Source organism: Oncorhynchus gorbuscha, linkage group LG05 (genome assembly GCF_021184085.1).
Source record: "Oncorhynchus gorbuscha isolate QuinsamMale2020 ecotype Even-year linkage group LG05, OgorEven_v1.0, whole genome shotgun sequence".
NCBI lineage: Eukaryota > Metazoa > Chordata > Actinopteri > Salmoniformes > Salmonidae > Oncorhynchus > Oncorhynchus gorbuscha.
In genome coordinates this window covers 78,586,718-78,601,174 of record NC_060177.1, presented here as the reverse complement: position 1 = coordinate 78,601,174, position 14,457 = coordinate 78,586,718, and the positions used below count along the sequence as shown (strand labels likewise).

General features: G+C 34.6%; 18 non-coding genes across 18 annotated transcripts; all 18 read right to left on the bottom strand.

Annotated features, from left to right (window-relative positions):
• Nucleotides 1–100: 100 nt before the first annotated feature.
• trnal-caa lies at nucleotides 101–212 on the bottom strand. The gene is made up of 2 exons: nucleotides 175–212; nucleotides 101–146 (listed from the first exon to the last, which is right to left on the bottom strand). It is a non-coding gene; the product is annotated as a tRNA-Leu (tRNA).
• Nucleotides 213–557: 345 nt separating this feature from the next.
• Nucleotides 558–669, bottom strand: trnal-caa. The gene is made up of 2 exons: nucleotides 632–669; nucleotides 558–603 (listed from the first exon to the last, which is right to left on the bottom strand). It is a non-coding gene; the product is annotated as a tRNA-Leu (tRNA).
• A 350-nt stretch (nucleotides 670–1,019) lies between these two features.
• trnal-caa lies at nucleotides 1,020–1,131 on the bottom strand. The gene is made up of 2 exons: nucleotides 1,094–1,131; nucleotides 1,020–1,065 (listed from the first exon to the last, which is right to left on the bottom strand). It is a non-coding gene; the product is annotated as a tRNA-Leu (tRNA).
• A 955-nt stretch (nucleotides 1,132–2,086) lies between these two features.
• On the bottom strand, nucleotides 2,087–2,198 carry trnal-caa. Its single transcript has 2 exons — nucleotides 2,161–2,198; nucleotides 2,087–2,132 (listed from the first exon to the last, which is right to left on the bottom strand). It is a non-coding gene; the product is annotated as a tRNA-Leu (tRNA).
• A 348-nt stretch (nucleotides 2,199–2,546) lies between these two features.
• On the bottom strand, nucleotides 2,547–2,658 carry trnal-caa. Its single transcript has 2 exons — nucleotides 2,621–2,658; nucleotides 2,547–2,592 (listed from the first exon to the last, which is right to left on the bottom strand). It is a non-coding gene; the product is annotated as a tRNA-Leu (tRNA).
• A 954-nt stretch (nucleotides 2,659–3,612) lies between these two features.
• Nucleotides 3,613–3,724, bottom strand: trnal-caa. The gene is made up of 2 exons: nucleotides 3,687–3,724; nucleotides 3,613–3,658 (listed from the first exon to the last, which is right to left on the bottom strand). It is a non-coding gene; the product is annotated as a tRNA-Leu (tRNA).
• Nucleotides 3,725–4,069: 345 nt separating this feature from the next.
• trnal-caa lies at nucleotides 4,070–4,181 on the bottom strand. Its single transcript has 2 exons — nucleotides 4,144–4,181; nucleotides 4,070–4,115 (listed from the first exon to the last, which is right to left on the bottom strand). It is a non-coding gene; the product is annotated as a tRNA-Leu (tRNA).
• A 956-nt stretch (nucleotides 4,182–5,137) lies between these two features.
• trnal-caa lies at nucleotides 5,138–5,251 on the bottom strand. The gene is made up of 2 exons: nucleotides 5,214–5,251; nucleotides 5,138–5,185 (listed from the first exon to the last, which is right to left on the bottom strand). It is a non-coding gene; the product is annotated as a tRNA-Leu (tRNA).
• Nucleotides 5,252–6,059: 808 nt separating this feature from the next.
• Nucleotides 6,060–6,171, bottom strand: trnal-caa. Its single transcript has 2 exons — nucleotides 6,134–6,171; nucleotides 6,060–6,105 (listed from the first exon to the last, which is right to left on the bottom strand). It is a non-coding gene; the product is annotated as a tRNA-Leu (tRNA).
• A 345-nt stretch (nucleotides 6,172–6,516) lies between these two features.
• trnal-caa lies at nucleotides 6,517–6,628 on the bottom strand. The gene is made up of 2 exons: nucleotides 6,591–6,628; nucleotides 6,517–6,562 (listed from the first exon to the last, which is right to left on the bottom strand). It is a non-coding gene; the product is annotated as a tRNA-Leu (tRNA).
• A 346-nt stretch (nucleotides 6,629–6,974) lies between these two features.
• Nucleotides 6,975–7,086, bottom strand: trnal-caa. The gene is made up of 2 exons: nucleotides 7,049–7,086; nucleotides 6,975–7,020 (listed from the first exon to the last, which is right to left on the bottom strand). It is a non-coding gene; the product is annotated as a tRNA-Leu (tRNA).
• Nucleotides 7,087–7,894: 808 nt separating this feature from the next.
• trnal-caa lies at nucleotides 7,895–8,006 on the bottom strand. The gene is made up of 2 exons: nucleotides 7,969–8,006; nucleotides 7,895–7,940 (listed from the first exon to the last, which is right to left on the bottom strand). It is a non-coding gene; the product is annotated as a tRNA-Leu (tRNA).
• A 1,878-nt stretch (nucleotides 8,007–9,884) lies between these two features.
• On the bottom strand, nucleotides 9,885–9,996 carry trnal-caa. Its single transcript has 2 exons — nucleotides 9,959–9,996; nucleotides 9,885–9,930 (listed from the first exon to the last, which is right to left on the bottom strand). It is a non-coding gene; the product is annotated as a tRNA-Leu (tRNA).
• An 804-nt stretch (nucleotides 9,997–10,800) lies between these two features.
• Nucleotides 10,801–10,912, bottom strand: trnal-caa. The gene is made up of 2 exons: nucleotides 10,875–10,912; nucleotides 10,801–10,846 (listed from the first exon to the last, which is right to left on the bottom strand). It is a non-coding gene; the product is annotated as a tRNA-Leu (tRNA).
• Nucleotides 10,913–11,257: 345 nt separating this feature from the next.
• Nucleotides 11,258–11,369, bottom strand: trnal-caa. Its single transcript has 2 exons — nucleotides 11,332–11,369; nucleotides 11,258–11,303 (listed from the first exon to the last, which is right to left on the bottom strand). It is a non-coding gene; the product is annotated as a tRNA-Leu (tRNA).
• Nucleotides 11,370–12,171: 802 nt separating this feature from the next.
• On the bottom strand, nucleotides 12,172–12,283 carry trnal-caa. Its single transcript has 2 exons — nucleotides 12,246–12,283; nucleotides 12,172–12,217 (listed from the first exon to the last, which is right to left on the bottom strand). It is a non-coding gene; the product is annotated as a tRNA-Leu (tRNA).
• A 344-nt stretch (nucleotides 12,284–12,627) lies between these two features.
• On the bottom strand, nucleotides 12,628–12,739 carry trnal-caa. The gene is made up of 2 exons: nucleotides 12,702–12,739; nucleotides 12,628–12,673 (listed from the first exon to the last, which is right to left on the bottom strand). It is a non-coding gene; the product is annotated as a tRNA-Leu (tRNA).
• An 804-nt stretch (nucleotides 12,740–13,543) lies between these two features.
• On the bottom strand, nucleotides 13,544–13,655 carry trnal-caa. Its single transcript has 2 exons — nucleotides 13,618–13,655; nucleotides 13,544–13,589 (listed from the first exon to the last, which is right to left on the bottom strand). It is a non-coding gene; the product is annotated as a tRNA-Leu (tRNA).
• Nucleotides 13,656–14,457: the final 802 nt, after the last annotated feature.

Genomic DNA, 14,457 nt, shown 5'->3' with positions numbered 1-14,457 from the left:
GACATATATCAAACGATTAATCACTGTTCATGAGTTTTCCTTTCACCTTTTGGAGAATTTTTCAGTATTGACAAAGAGCTATTTTTTAATGCAAAAATTGTGTCAGAAGAGGGATTTGAACCCTCGCCTCCAATTGGAGACCAGAAAACCCCTGTAAGTAGGAAGGACTCTCACCTTGAGTCTGGCGCCTTAGACCACTCGGCCATCCTGACAATTACAAATCCTTAAAATTCATATTTTTTCATGATTCTATAACTTAACGTCTGATATGTCTGATGGAAACATGCAGATCTTAAGATACAAAGAAAAATAAACAAAAAACGTTAAAAGCTAATGAAAGATATAGTAAAAAACTTTTTTTATGGAATTTGAGTAACTTTTTGAATTCTAAACTAGGCATATGATGACGTGTCGAACGATTATTCGCATTTCATGTGTTGTCTGTTCTCAAACTATGGCATCTATCAAACGATTAATCACTGTTCATGGGTTTTCTTTTCACCATTTGGAGAATTTTTCGGTATTGACAAAGAGCTACATTTTTAAGGCAAAAGCTGTGTCAGAAGAGGGATTTGAACCCTCACCTCCAATCGGAGACCAGAATACCCCTGTAACTAGGAAGGATTCTCACCTTGAGTCTGGCACCTTAGACCACTCGGCCATCCTGACAATTACAAAACCTTAAGATTCATATTTTTTTCATGATTCTATAACTTAACGTCTGATATGTCTGATGGAAACATGCAGATCTTAAGATACAAAGAAAAATAAACAAAAACGTTAAAAGCTAATGAAAGATATAGTAAAAAAAACATTTTTTAATGGAATTTGAGTAACTTTTTGAATTCTAAACTAGGCATATGATGACATGTGTCGAACGATTATTCGCATTTCATGTGTTGTCTGTTCTCAATCTATGGCATCTATCAAACGATTAATCACTGTTCATGGGTTTTCCTTTCACCATTTGGAGAATTATTCGGTATTGACAAAGAGCTACTTTTTTAAGGCAAAAGCTGTGTCAGAAGAGGGATTTGAACCCTCGCCTCCAATGGGAGACCAGAATACCCCTGTAACCAGGAAGGATTCTCACCTTGAGTTTGGCGCCTTAGACCACTCGGCCATCCTGACAATTACGAATCCTTAAAATTCATATTTTTTCATAATTCTGTAACATAACGTCTGATATGTCTGATGGAAACATGCAGATCTTAAAATACAAATAAAAATAAAAAACAAAAAACGTTAAAAGCTCATGAAAGATATAGTAAAAATTTTTTTTTTTAGGAATTTGAGTAACTTTTTGAATTCTAAAGTAGGCATATGATGACATGTGTCGAACGATTATTCGCATGACATATATATGCCATTTAGCAGACGCTTTTATCCAAAGCGACTTACAGTCATGTGTGCATATATTCTACGTATGGGTGGTCCCGGGGATCGAACCCTCTACCCTGTCATTACAAGTGCCATGCTCTACCAACTGAGCTACAGAAGGACATGTGTTGTCTGTTCTCAAACTATGGCATCTATCAAACGATTAATCACTGTTCATGTGTTTTCTTTTCACCATTTGAAGAATTTTTCGGTATTGACAAAGAGCTATTTTTTAATGCAAAAACTGTGTCAGAAGAGGGATTTGAACCCTCACCTCCAATTGGAGACCAGAAAACCCCTATAACTAGGAAGGATTCTCACCTTGAGTCTGGCGCCTTAGACCACTCACCCATCCTGACAATTAAAAATTCTTAAAATTCATATTTTTTCATGATTCTATAACTTAACGTCTAATATGTCTGATGGAAACATGCAGATCTTAAGATACAAAGAAAAATAAACAAAAAACGTTAAAAGCTAATGAAAGATATAGTAAAAAACTTTTTTTATGGAATTTGAGTAACTTTTTGAATTCTAAACTAGGCATATGATGACATGTGTCGAACGATTATTCGCATTTCATGTGTTGTCTGTTCTCAAACTATGACATCTATCAAACGATTAATCACTGTTCATGTGTTTTCTTTTCACCATTTGGAGAATTTTTCGGGATTGACAAAGAGGTACTTTTTTAAGGCAAAAGTTGTGTCAGAAGAGGGATTTGAACCCTCGCCTCCAATCGGAGACAAGAATACCCCTGTAACTAGGAAGGATTCTAACCTTGAGTCTGGCGCCTTAGACCACTCGGCCATCCTGACAATTAAATTTCTTATATTTCATATTTTTTCATGATTCTATAACTTAACATCTGATATGTCTGATGGAAACATGCAGATCTTAAGATACAAAGAAAAATAAACAAAAACGTTAAAAGCTAATGAAAGATATAGTAAAAAAAACATTTTTTAATGGAATTTGAGTAACTTTTTGAATTCTAAACTAGGCATATGATGACATGTGTCGAACGATTATTCGCATTTCATGTGTTGTCTGTTCTCAATCTATGGCATCTATCAAACGATTAATCACTGTTCATGGGTTTTCCTTTCACCATTTGGAGAATTATTCGGTATTGACAAAGAGCTACTTTTTTAAGGCAAAAGCTGTGTCAGAAGAGGGATTTGAACCCTCGCCTCCAATGGGAGACCAGAATACCCCTGTAACCAGGAAGGATTCTCACCTTGAGTTTGGCGCCTTAGACCACTCGGCCATCCTGACAATTACGAATCCTTAAAATTCATATTTTTTCATAATTCTGTAACATAACGTCTGATATGTCTGATGGAAACATGCAGATCTTAAAATACAAATAAAAATAAAAAACAAAAAACGTTAAAAGCTCATGAAAGATATAGTAAAAATTTTTTTTTTAGGGAATTTGAGTAACTTTTTGAATTCTAAAGTAGGCATATGATGACATGTGTCGAACGATTATTCGCATGACATATATATGCCATTTAGCAGACGCTTTTATCCAAAGCGACTTACAGTCATGTGTGCATATATTCTACGTATGGGTGGTCCCGGGGATCGAACCCTCTACCCTGTCATTACAAGTGCCATGCTCTACCAACTGAGCTACAGAAGGACATGTGTTGTCTGTTCTCAAACTATGGCATCTATCAAACGATTAATCACTGTTCATGTGTTTTCTTTTCACCATTTGAAGAATTTTTCGGTATTGACAAAGAGCTATTTTTTAATGCAAAAACTGTGTCAGAAGAGGGATTTGAACCCTCACCTCCAATTGGAGACCAGAAAACCCCTATAACTAGGAAGGATTCTCACCTTGAGTCTGGCGCCTTAGACCACTCACCCATCCTGACAATTAAAAATTCTTAAAATTCATATTTTTCATGATTCTATAACTTAACGTCTAATATGTCTGATGGAAACATGCAGATCTTAAGATACAAAGAAAAATAAACAAAAAACGTTAAAAGCTAATGAAAGATATAGTAAAAAACTTTTTTTATGGAATTTGAGTAACTTTTTGAATTCTAAACTAGGCATATGATGACATGTGTCGAACGATTATTCGCATTTCATGTGTTGTCTGTTCTCAAACTATGACATCTATCAAACGATTAATCACTGTTCATGTGTTTTCTTTTCACCATTTGGAGAATTTTTCGGGATTGACAAAGAGGTACTTTTTTAAGGCAAAAGTTGTGTCAGAAGAGGGATTTGAACCCTCGCCTCCAATCGGAGACCAGAATACCCCTGTAACTAGGAAGGATTCTAACCTTGAGTCTGGCGCCTTAGACCACTCGGCCATCCTGACAATTAAATTTCTTATATTTCATATTTTTTCATGATTCTATAACTTAACATCTGATATGTCTGATGGAAACATGCAGATCTTAAGATACAAAGAAAAATCAACAAAAAACGTTAAATTCTAATGAAAGATATAGTAAAAAACATTTTTTTATGGAATTTGAGTAACTTTTTGAATTCTAAACTAGGCATATGATGACGTGTCGAACGATTATTCGCATTTCATGTGTTGTCTGTTCTCAAACTATGGCATCTATCTAACGATTAATCACTGTTCATGGGTTTTCTTTTCACCATTTGGAGAATTTTTCGGTATTGACAAAGAGCTACATTTTTAAGGCAAAATCTGTGTCAGAAGAGGGATTTGAACCCTCGCCTCCAATGGGAGACCAGAATACCCCTGTAACTAGGAAGGATTCTCACCTTGAGTTTGGCGCCTTAGACCACTCGGCCATCCTGACAATTACGAATCCTTAAAATTCATATTTTTTCATAATTCTGTAACATAACGTCTGATATGTCTGATGGAAACATGCAGATCTTAAAATACAAATAAAAATAAAAAACAAAAAACGTTAAAAGCTCATGAAAGATATAGTAAACATTTTTTTTTTAGGGAATTTGAGTAACTTTTTGAATTCTAAAGTAGGCATATGATGACATGTGTCGAACGATTATTCGCATGACATATATATGCCATTTAGCAGACGCTTTTATCCAAAGCGACTTACAGTCATGTGTGCATACATTCTACGTATGGGTGGTCCCGGGGATCGAACCCTCTACCCTGTCGTTACAAGTGCCATGCTCTACCAACTGAGCTACAGAAGGACATGTGTTGTCTGTTCTCAAACTATGGCATCTATCAAACGATTAATCACTGTTCATGTGTTTTCTTTTCACCATTTGAAGAATTTTTCGGTATTGACAAAGAGCTACTTTTTTAAGGCAAAAGGTGTGTCAGAAGATGGATTTGAACCCTCGCCTCCAATCGGAGACAAGAATAGCCCTGTAACTTGGAAGCATTCTCACCTTGAGTCTGGTACCTTAGACCACTCCGCCATCCTGACAATTACAAGTCCTTAAAATTCATATTTTTTCATGATTCTGTAACATAACGTCTGATATGTCTGATGGAAACATGCAGATCTTAAAATACAAAGAAAATAAAAAACAAAAAAAGTTAAAAGCTCATGAAAGATATAGTAAAAAACATTTTTTTATGGAATTTGAGTAACTTTTTGAATTCTAAACTAGGCATATGATGACATGTGTCGAACGATTATTCGCATTTCATGTGTTGTTTATTCTCAAACTATGGCATCTATCAAACGATTAATCACTGTTCATGAGTTTTCCTTTCACCATTTGGAGAATTTTTCAGTATTGACAAAGAGCTATTTTTTTATGCAAAAACTGTTTCAGAAGAGGGATTTGAACCCTCGCCTCCAATCGGAGACCAGAAAACCCCTGTAACTAGGAAGGATTCTCACCTTGAGTCTGGCGCCTTAGACCACTCGGCCATCCTGACAATTACATATCCTTAAAAATCATATTTTTTCATGATTCTGTAACATAACGTCTGATATGTCTGATGGAAACATGCAGATCTTAAGATACAAAGAAAAATAAACAAAAACGTTAAAAGCTAATGAAAGATATAGTAAAAAACATTTTTTTATGGAATTTGAGTAAGTTATTGAATTCCAAACTAGGCATATGATGACATGTGTCGAACGATTATTCGCATTTCATGTGTTGTCTGTTCTCCATCTATGACATGTATTAAACGATTAATCACTGTTCATGTGTTTTCTTTTCACCATTTGGAGAATTTTTCGGTATTGACAAAGAGCTAAATTTTTAAGGCAAAAGCTTTGTCAGAAGAGGGATTTGAACCCTTGCTTCCAATCGGAGACCATAATAACCCTGTAACTAGGAAGGATTCTCACCTTGAGTCTGGCGCCTTAGACCACTCGACCATCCTGACAATTAAAAATTCTTAAATTTCATATTTTTTCATGATTCTATAACATAACGTCTGATATGTCTGATGGAAACATGCAGATCTAAAGATACAAAGAAAAATCAACAAAAAACGTTAAAAGCTAATGAAAGATATAGTAAAAAACATTTTTTTAATGGAATTTGAGTAACTTTTTGAATTCTTAACGAGGCATATGATGACATGTGTCGAACGATTTTTCGCATTTCATGTGTTGTCTGTTCTCAAACTATGACATATATCAAACGATTAATCACTGTTCATGTGTTTTCCTTTCACCATTTGGAGAATTTTTCGGTATTGACAAAGAGCTACATTTTTAAGGCAAAAGCTTTGTCAGAAGAGGGATTTGAACCCTCGCCTCCAATCAGAGACCAGAATACCCCTGTAACTAGGAAGGATTCTCACCTTGAGTCTGGCGCCTTAGACCACTCGGCCATCCTGACAATTAAAACATCTTAAATTTCATATTTTTTCATGATTCTATAACATAACGTCTGATATGTCTGATGGAAACATGCAGATCTTAAGATACAAAGAAAAATCAACAAAAAACGTTAAAAGCTAATGAAAGATATAGTAAAAAACTTTTTTTTATGGAATTTGAGTAACTTTTTGAGTTCTAAACTAGGCATATGATGACGTGTCGAACGATTATTCGCATTTCATGTGTTGTCTGTTCTCAAACTATGACATATATCAAACGATTAATCACTGTTCATGAGTTTTCCTTTCACCATTTGGAGAATTTTTCAGTATTGACAAAGAGCTATTTTTTTATGCAAAAACTGTGTCAGAAGAGGGATTTGAACCCTCGCCTCCAATCGGAGACCAGAAAACCCCTGTAACTAGGAAGGATTCTCAACTTGAGTCTGGCGCCTTAGATCACTCGGCCATCCTGACAATTAAAACTTCTTAAAATTCATATTTTTTCATGATTCTGTAACATAACGTCTGATATGTCTGATGGAAATATGCAGATCTTAAGATACAAAGAAAAATCAACAAAAAACGTTAAAAGCTAATGAAAGATATAGTAAAAAACATTTTTTTAATGGAATTTGAGTAACTTTTTGAATTCTAAACTAGGCATATGATGACGTGTCGAACGATTATTCGCATTTCATGTGTTGTCTGTTCTCAAACTATGACATATATCAAACGATTAATCACTGTTCATGAGTTTTCCTTTCACCATTTGGAGAATTTTTCAGTATTGACAAAGAGCTATTTTTTTATGCAAAAACTGTGTCAGAAGAGGGATTTGAACCCTCGCCTCCAATCGGAGACCAGAAAAACCCTGTAACTAGGAAGGATTCTCACCTTGAGTCTGGCGCCTTAGACCACTCAGCCATCCTGACAATTACATATCCTTAAAAATCATATTTTTTCATGATTCTGTAACATAACGTCTGATATGTCTGATGGAAACATGCAGATCTTAAGATACAAAGAAAAATAAACAAAAACGTTAACAGCTAATGAAAGATATAGTAAAAAACTTTTTTTTATGGAATTTGAGTAACTTTTTGAATTCTAAACTAGGCATATGATGACATGTGTCGATCGATTATTCGCATTTCATGTGTTGTCTGTTCTCAAACTATGGCATCTATCAAACGATTAATCACTGTTCATGTGTTTTCTTTTCACCATTTGGAGAATTTTTCGGTATTGACAAAGAGCTACATTTTTAAGGCAAAAGCTTTCTCAGAAGAGGGATTTGAACCCTCGCCTCCAATCGGAGACCAGAATACCCCTGTAACTAGGAAGGATTCTCACCTTGAGTCTGGCGCCTTAGACCACTCGGCGATCCTGACAATTAAAAATTCTTAAAATTCATATTTTTTCATGATTCTACAACTTAACGTCTGATATGTCTGATGGAAACATGCAGATCTTAAGATACAAAGAACAATCAACAAAAAACGTTAAAAGCTAATGAAATATATAGTAAAAAAACTTTTTTTAATGGAATTTGAGTAACTTTTTGAATTCTAAAATAGGCATATGATGACATTTGTCAAACGATTATTTGCATTTCATGTGTTGTCTGTTTTCAAACTATGGCATCTATCAAACAATTAATCACTGTTCATGTGTTTTCTTTTCACCATTTGGAGAATTTTTCGGTATTGACAAAGAGCTACTTTTTTAAGGCCAAAGCCGTGTCAGAAGAGGGATTTGAACCCTCGCCTCCAATCGGAGACCAGAAAAACCCTGTAACTAGGAAGGATTCTCACCTTGAGTCTGGCGCCTTAGACCACTCAGCCATCCTGACAATTACGAATCCTTAAAATTCATATTTTTTCATAATTCTGTAACATAACGTCTGATATGTCTGATGGAAACATGCAGATCTTAAAATACAAATAAAAATAAAAAACAAAAAACGTTAAAAGCTCATGAAAGATATAGTAAACATTTTTTTTTTAGGGAATTTGAGTAACTTTTTGAATTCTAAAGTAGGCATATGATGACATGTGTCGAACGATTATTCGCATGACATATATATGCCATTTAGCAGACGCTTTTATCCAAAGCGACTTACAGTCATGTGTGCATACATTCTACGTATGGGTGGTCCCGGGGATCGAACCCTCTACCCTGTCGTTACAAGTGCCATGCTCTACCAACTGAGCTACAGAAGGACATGTGTTGTCTGTTCTCAAACTATGGCATCTATCAAACGATTAATCACTGTTCATGTGTTTTCTTTTCACCATTTGAAGAATTTTTCGGTATTGACAAAGAGCTACTTTTTTAAGGCAAAAGGTGTGTCAGAAGATGGATTTGAACCCTCGCCTCCAATCGGAGACAAGAATAGCCCTGTAACTTGGAAGCATTCTCACCTTGAGTCTGGTACCTTAGACCACTCCGCCATCCTGACAATTACAAGTCCTTAAAATTCATATTTTTTCATGATTCTGTAACATAACGTCTGATATGTCTGATGGAAACATGCAGATCTTAAAATACAAAGAAAATAAAAAACAAAAAAAGTTAAAAGCTCATGAAAGATATAGTAAAAAACATTTTTTTATGGAATTTGAGTAACTTTTTGAATTCTAAACTAGGCATATGATGACATGTGTCGAACGATTATTCGCATTTCATGTGTTGTTTATTCTCAAACTATGGCATCTATCAAACGATTAATCACTGTTCATGAGTTTTCCTTTCACCATTTGGAGAATTTTTCAGTATTGACAAAGAGCTATTTTTTTATGCAAAAACTGTTTCAGAAGAGGGATTTGAACCCTCGCCTCCAATCGGAGACCAGAAAACCCCTGTAACTAGGAAGGATTCTCACCTTGAGTCTGGCACCTTAGACCACTCGGCCATCCTGACAATTACATATCCTTAAAAATCATATTTTTTCATGATTCTGTAACATAACGTCTGATATGTCTGATGGAAACATGCAGATCTTAAGATACAAAGAAAAATAAACAAAAACGTTAAAAGCTAATGAAAGATATAGTAAAAAACATTTTTTTATTGAATTTGAGTAAGTTATTGAATTCCAAACTAGGCATATGATGACATGTGTCGAACGATTATTCGCATTTCATGTGTTGTCTGTTCTCCATCTATGACATGTATTAAACGATTAATCACTGTTCATGTGTTTTCTTTTCACCATTTGGAGAATTTTTCGGTATTGACAAAGAGCTAAATTTTTAAGGCAAAAGCTTTGTCAGAAGAGGGATTTGAACCCTTGCTTCCAATCGGAGACCATAATAACCCTGTAACTAGGAAGGATTCTCACCTTGAGTCTGGCGCCTTAGACCACTCGACCATCCTGACAATTAAAAATTCTTAAAATTCATATTTTTTCATGATTCTATAACATAACGTCTGATATGTCTGATGGAAACATGCAGATCTAAAGATACAAAGAAAAATCAACAAAAAACGTTAAAAGCTAATGAAAGATATAGTAAAAAACATTTTTTTAATGGAATTTGAGTAACTTTTTGAATTCTTAACGAGGCATATGATGACATGTGTCGAACGATTTTTCGCATTTCATGTGTTGTCTGTTCTCAAACTATGACATATATCAAACGATTAATCACTGTTCATGTGTTTTCCTTTCACCATTTGGAGAATTTTTCGGTATTGACAAAGAGCTACATTTTTAAGGCAAAAGCTTTGTCAGAAGAGGGATTTGAACCCTCGCCTCCAATCAGAGACCAGAATACCCCTGTAACTAGGAAGGATTCTCACCTTGAGTCTGGCGCCTTAGACCACTCGGCCATCCTGACAATTAAAACATCTTAAATTTTATATTTTTTCATGATTCTATAACATAACGTCTGATATGTCTGATGGAAACATGCAGATCTTAAGATACAAAGTAAATTAAACAAAAAACGTTAAAAGCTAATGAAAGATATAGTAAAAAACTTTTTTTTATGGAATTTGAGTAACTTTTTGAATTCTAAACGAGGCATATGAGGACATGTGTCGAACAATTTTTCGCATTTCATGTGTTGTCTGTTCTCAAACTTTGACATATATCAAACGATTAATCACTGTTCATGAGTTTTCCTTTCACCATTTGGAGAATTTTTCAGTATTGACAAAGAGCTATTTTTTTATGCAAAAACTGTGTCAGAAGAGGGATTTGAACCCTTGCCTCCAATCGGAGACCAGAAAACCCCTGTAACTAGGAAGGATTCTCACCTTGAGACTGGCGCCTTAGACCACTCGGCCATCCTGAAAATTAAATGTTCTTAAATTTCATATTTTTTCATGATTCTATAACATAACGTCTGATATGTCTGATGGAAACATGCAGATCTTAAGATACAAAGAAAAATCAACAAAAAACGTTAAAAGCTAATGAAAGATATAGTAAAAAACTTTTTTTTATGGAATTTGAGTAACTTTTTGAGTTCTAAACTAGGCATATGATGACGTGTCGAACGATTATTCGCATTTCATGTGTTGTCTGTTCTCAAACTATGACATATATCAAACGATTAATCACTGTTCATGAGTTTTCCTTTCACCATTTGGAGAATTTTTCAGTATTGACAAAGAGCTATTTTTTTATGCAAAAACTGTGTCAGAAGAGGGATTTGAACCCTCGCCTCCAATCGGAGACCAGAAAACCCCTGTAACTAGGAAGGATTCTCAACTTGAGTCTGGCGCCTTAGATCACTCGGCCATCCTGACAATTAAAACTTCTTAAAATTCATATTTTTTCATGATTCTGTAACATAACGTCTGATATGTCTGATGGAAACATGCAGATCTTAAGATACAAAGAAATATCAACAAAAACGTTAAAAGCTAATGAAAGATATAGTAAAATACATTTTTTTAATGGAATTTGAGTAACTTTTTGAATTCTAAACTAGGCATATGATGACGTGTCGAACGATTATTCGCATTTCATGTGTTGTCTGTTCTCAAACTATGACATATATCAAACGATTAATCACTGTTCATGAGTTTTCCTTTCACCATTTGGAGAATTTTTCAGTATTGACAAAGAGCTATTTTTTTATGCAAAAACTGTGTCAGAAGAGGGATTTGAACCCTCGCCTCCAATCGGAGACCAGAAAAACCCTGTAACTAGGAAGGATTCTCACCTTGAGTCTGGCGCCTTAGACCACTCAGCCATCCTGACAATTACATATCCTTAAAAATCATATTTTTTCATGATTCTGTAACATAACGTCTGATATGTCTGATGGAAACATGCAGATCTTAAGATACAAAGAAAAATAAACAAAAACGTTAACAGCTAATGAAAGATATAGTAAAAAACTTTTTTTTATGGAATTTGAGTAACTTTTTGAATTCTAAACTAGGCATATGATGACATGTGTCGATCGATTATTCGCATTTCATGTGTTGTCTGTTCTCAAACTATGGCATCTATCAAACGATTAATCACTGTTCATGTGTTTTCTTTTCACCATTTGGAGAATTTTTCAGTATTGACAAAGAGCTATTTTTTTATGCAAAAACTGTGTCAGAAGAGGGATTTGAACCCTTGCCTCCAATCGGAGACCAGAAAACCCCTGTAACTAGGAAGGATTCTCACCTTGAGACTGGCGCCTTAGACCACTCGGCCATCCTGAAAATTAAATGTTCTTAAATTTCATATTTTTTCATGATTCTATAACATAACGTCTGATATGTCTGATGGAAACATGCAGATCTTAAGATACAAAGAAAAATCAACAAAAAACGTTAAAAGCTAATGAAAGATATAGTAAAAAACTTTTTTTATGGAATTTGAGTAACTTTTTGAATTCTAAACTAGGCATATGATGACGTGTCGAACGATTATTCGCATTTCATGTGTTGTCTGTTCTCAAACTATGACATATATCAAACGATTAATCACTGTTCATGAGTTTTCCTTTCACCATTTGGAGAATTTTTCAGTATTGACAAAGAGCTATTTTTTTATGCAAAAACTGTGTCAGAAGAGGGATTTGAACCCTCGCCTCCAATCGGAGACCAGAAAACCCCTGTAACTAGGAAGGATTCTCACCTTGAGTCTGGCGCCTTAGACCACTCGGCCATCCTGACAATTAAAAATCCTTAAAATTCATATTTTTTCATGATTCTGTAACATAACGTCTGATATGTCTGATGGAAATATGCAGATCTTAAGATACAAAGAAAAATAAACAAAAAACGTTAAAAGCTAATGAAAGATATAGTAAAAAACATTTTTAATGGAATTTGAGTAACTTTTTGAATTCTAAACTAGGCATATGATGACGTGTCGAACGATTATTCGCATTTCATGTGTTGTCTGTTCTCAAACTATGACATATATCAAACGATTAATCACTGTTCATGAGTTTTCCTTTCACCATTTGGAGAATTTTTCAGTATTGACAAAGAGCTATTTTTTTATGCAAAAACTGTGTCAGAAGAGGGATTTGAACCCTCGCCTCCAATCGGAGACCAGAAAACCCCTGTAACTAGGAAGGATTCTCACCTTGAGTCTGGCGCCTTAGACCACTCTGCCATCCTGACAATTACATATCCTTAAAATCATATTTTTTCATGATTCTGTAACATAACGTCTGATATGTCTGATGGAAACATGCAGATCTTAAGATACAAAGAAAAATAAACAAAAACGTTAAAAGCTAATGAAAGATATAGTAAAAAACTTTTTTTTATGGAATTTGAGTAACTTTTTGAATTCTAAACTAGGCATATGATGACATGTGTCGAACGATTATTCGCATTTCATGTGTTGTCTGTTCTCAAACTATGGCATCTATCAAACGATTAATCACTGTTCATGTGTTTTCTTTTCACCATTTGGAGAATTTTTCGGTATTGACAAAGAGCTACATTTTTAAGGCAAAAGCTTTCTCAGAAGAGGGATTTGAACCCTCGCCTCCAATCGGAGACCAGAATACCCCTGTAACTAGGAAGGATTCTCACCTTGAGTCTGGCGCCTTAGACCACTCGGCGATCCTGACAATTAAAAATTCTTAAAATTCATATTTTTTCATGATTCTACAACTTAACGTCTGATATGTCTGATGGAAACATGCAGATCTTAAGATACAAAGAACAATCAACAAAAAACGTTAAAAGCTAATGAAATATATAGTAAAAAACTTTTTAATGGAATTTGAGTAACTTTTTGAATTCTAAAATAGGCATATGATGACATTTGTCAAACGATTATTTGCATTTCATGTGTTGTCTGTTTTCAAACTATGGCATCTATCAAACAATTAATCACTGTTCATGTGTTTTCTTTTCACCATTTGGAGAATTTTTCGGTATTGACAAAGAGCTACTTTTTTAAGGCCAAAGCCGTGTCAGAAGAGGGATTTGAACCCTCGCCTCCAATCGGAGACCAGAAAAACCCTGTAACTAGGAAGGATTCTCACCTTGAGTCTGGCGCCTTAGACCACTCAGCCATCCTGACAATTACATATCCTTAAAAATCATATTTTTTCATGATTCTGTAACATAACGTCTGATATGTCTGATGGAAACATGCAGATCTTAAGATACAAAGAAAAATAAACAAAAACGTTAACAGCTAATGAAAGATATAGTAAAAAACTTTTTTTTATGGAATTTGAGTAACTTTTTGAATTCTAAACTAGGCATATGATGACATGTGTCGATCGATTATTCGCATTTCATGTGTTGTCTGTTCTCAAACTATGGCATCTATCAAACGATTAATCACTGTTCATGTGTTTTCTTTTCACCATTTGGAGAATTTTTCGGTATTGACAAAGAGCAACTTTTTTAAGGCAAAAGCAGTGTCAGAAGAGGGATTTAAACCCTCGCCTCCAATCGGAGACCAGAATACCCCTGTAACTAGGAAGGATTCTCACCTTGAGTCTGGCGCCTTAGACCACTCGGCGATCCTGACAATTAAAAATTCTTAAAATTCATATTTTTTCATGATTCTACAACTTAACGTCTGATATGTCTGATGGAAACATGCAGATCTTAAGATACAAAGAACAATCAACAAAAAACGTTAAAAGCTAATGAAATATATAGTAAAAAACTTTTTAATGGAATTTGAGTAACTTTTTGAATTCTAAAATAGGCATATGATGACATTTGTCAAACGATTATTTGCATTTCATGTGTTGTCTGTTTTCAAACTATGGCATCTATCAAACAATTAATCACTGTTCATGTGTTTTCTTTTCACCATTTGGAGAATTTTTCGGTATTGACAAAGAGCTACTTTTTTAAGGCCAAAG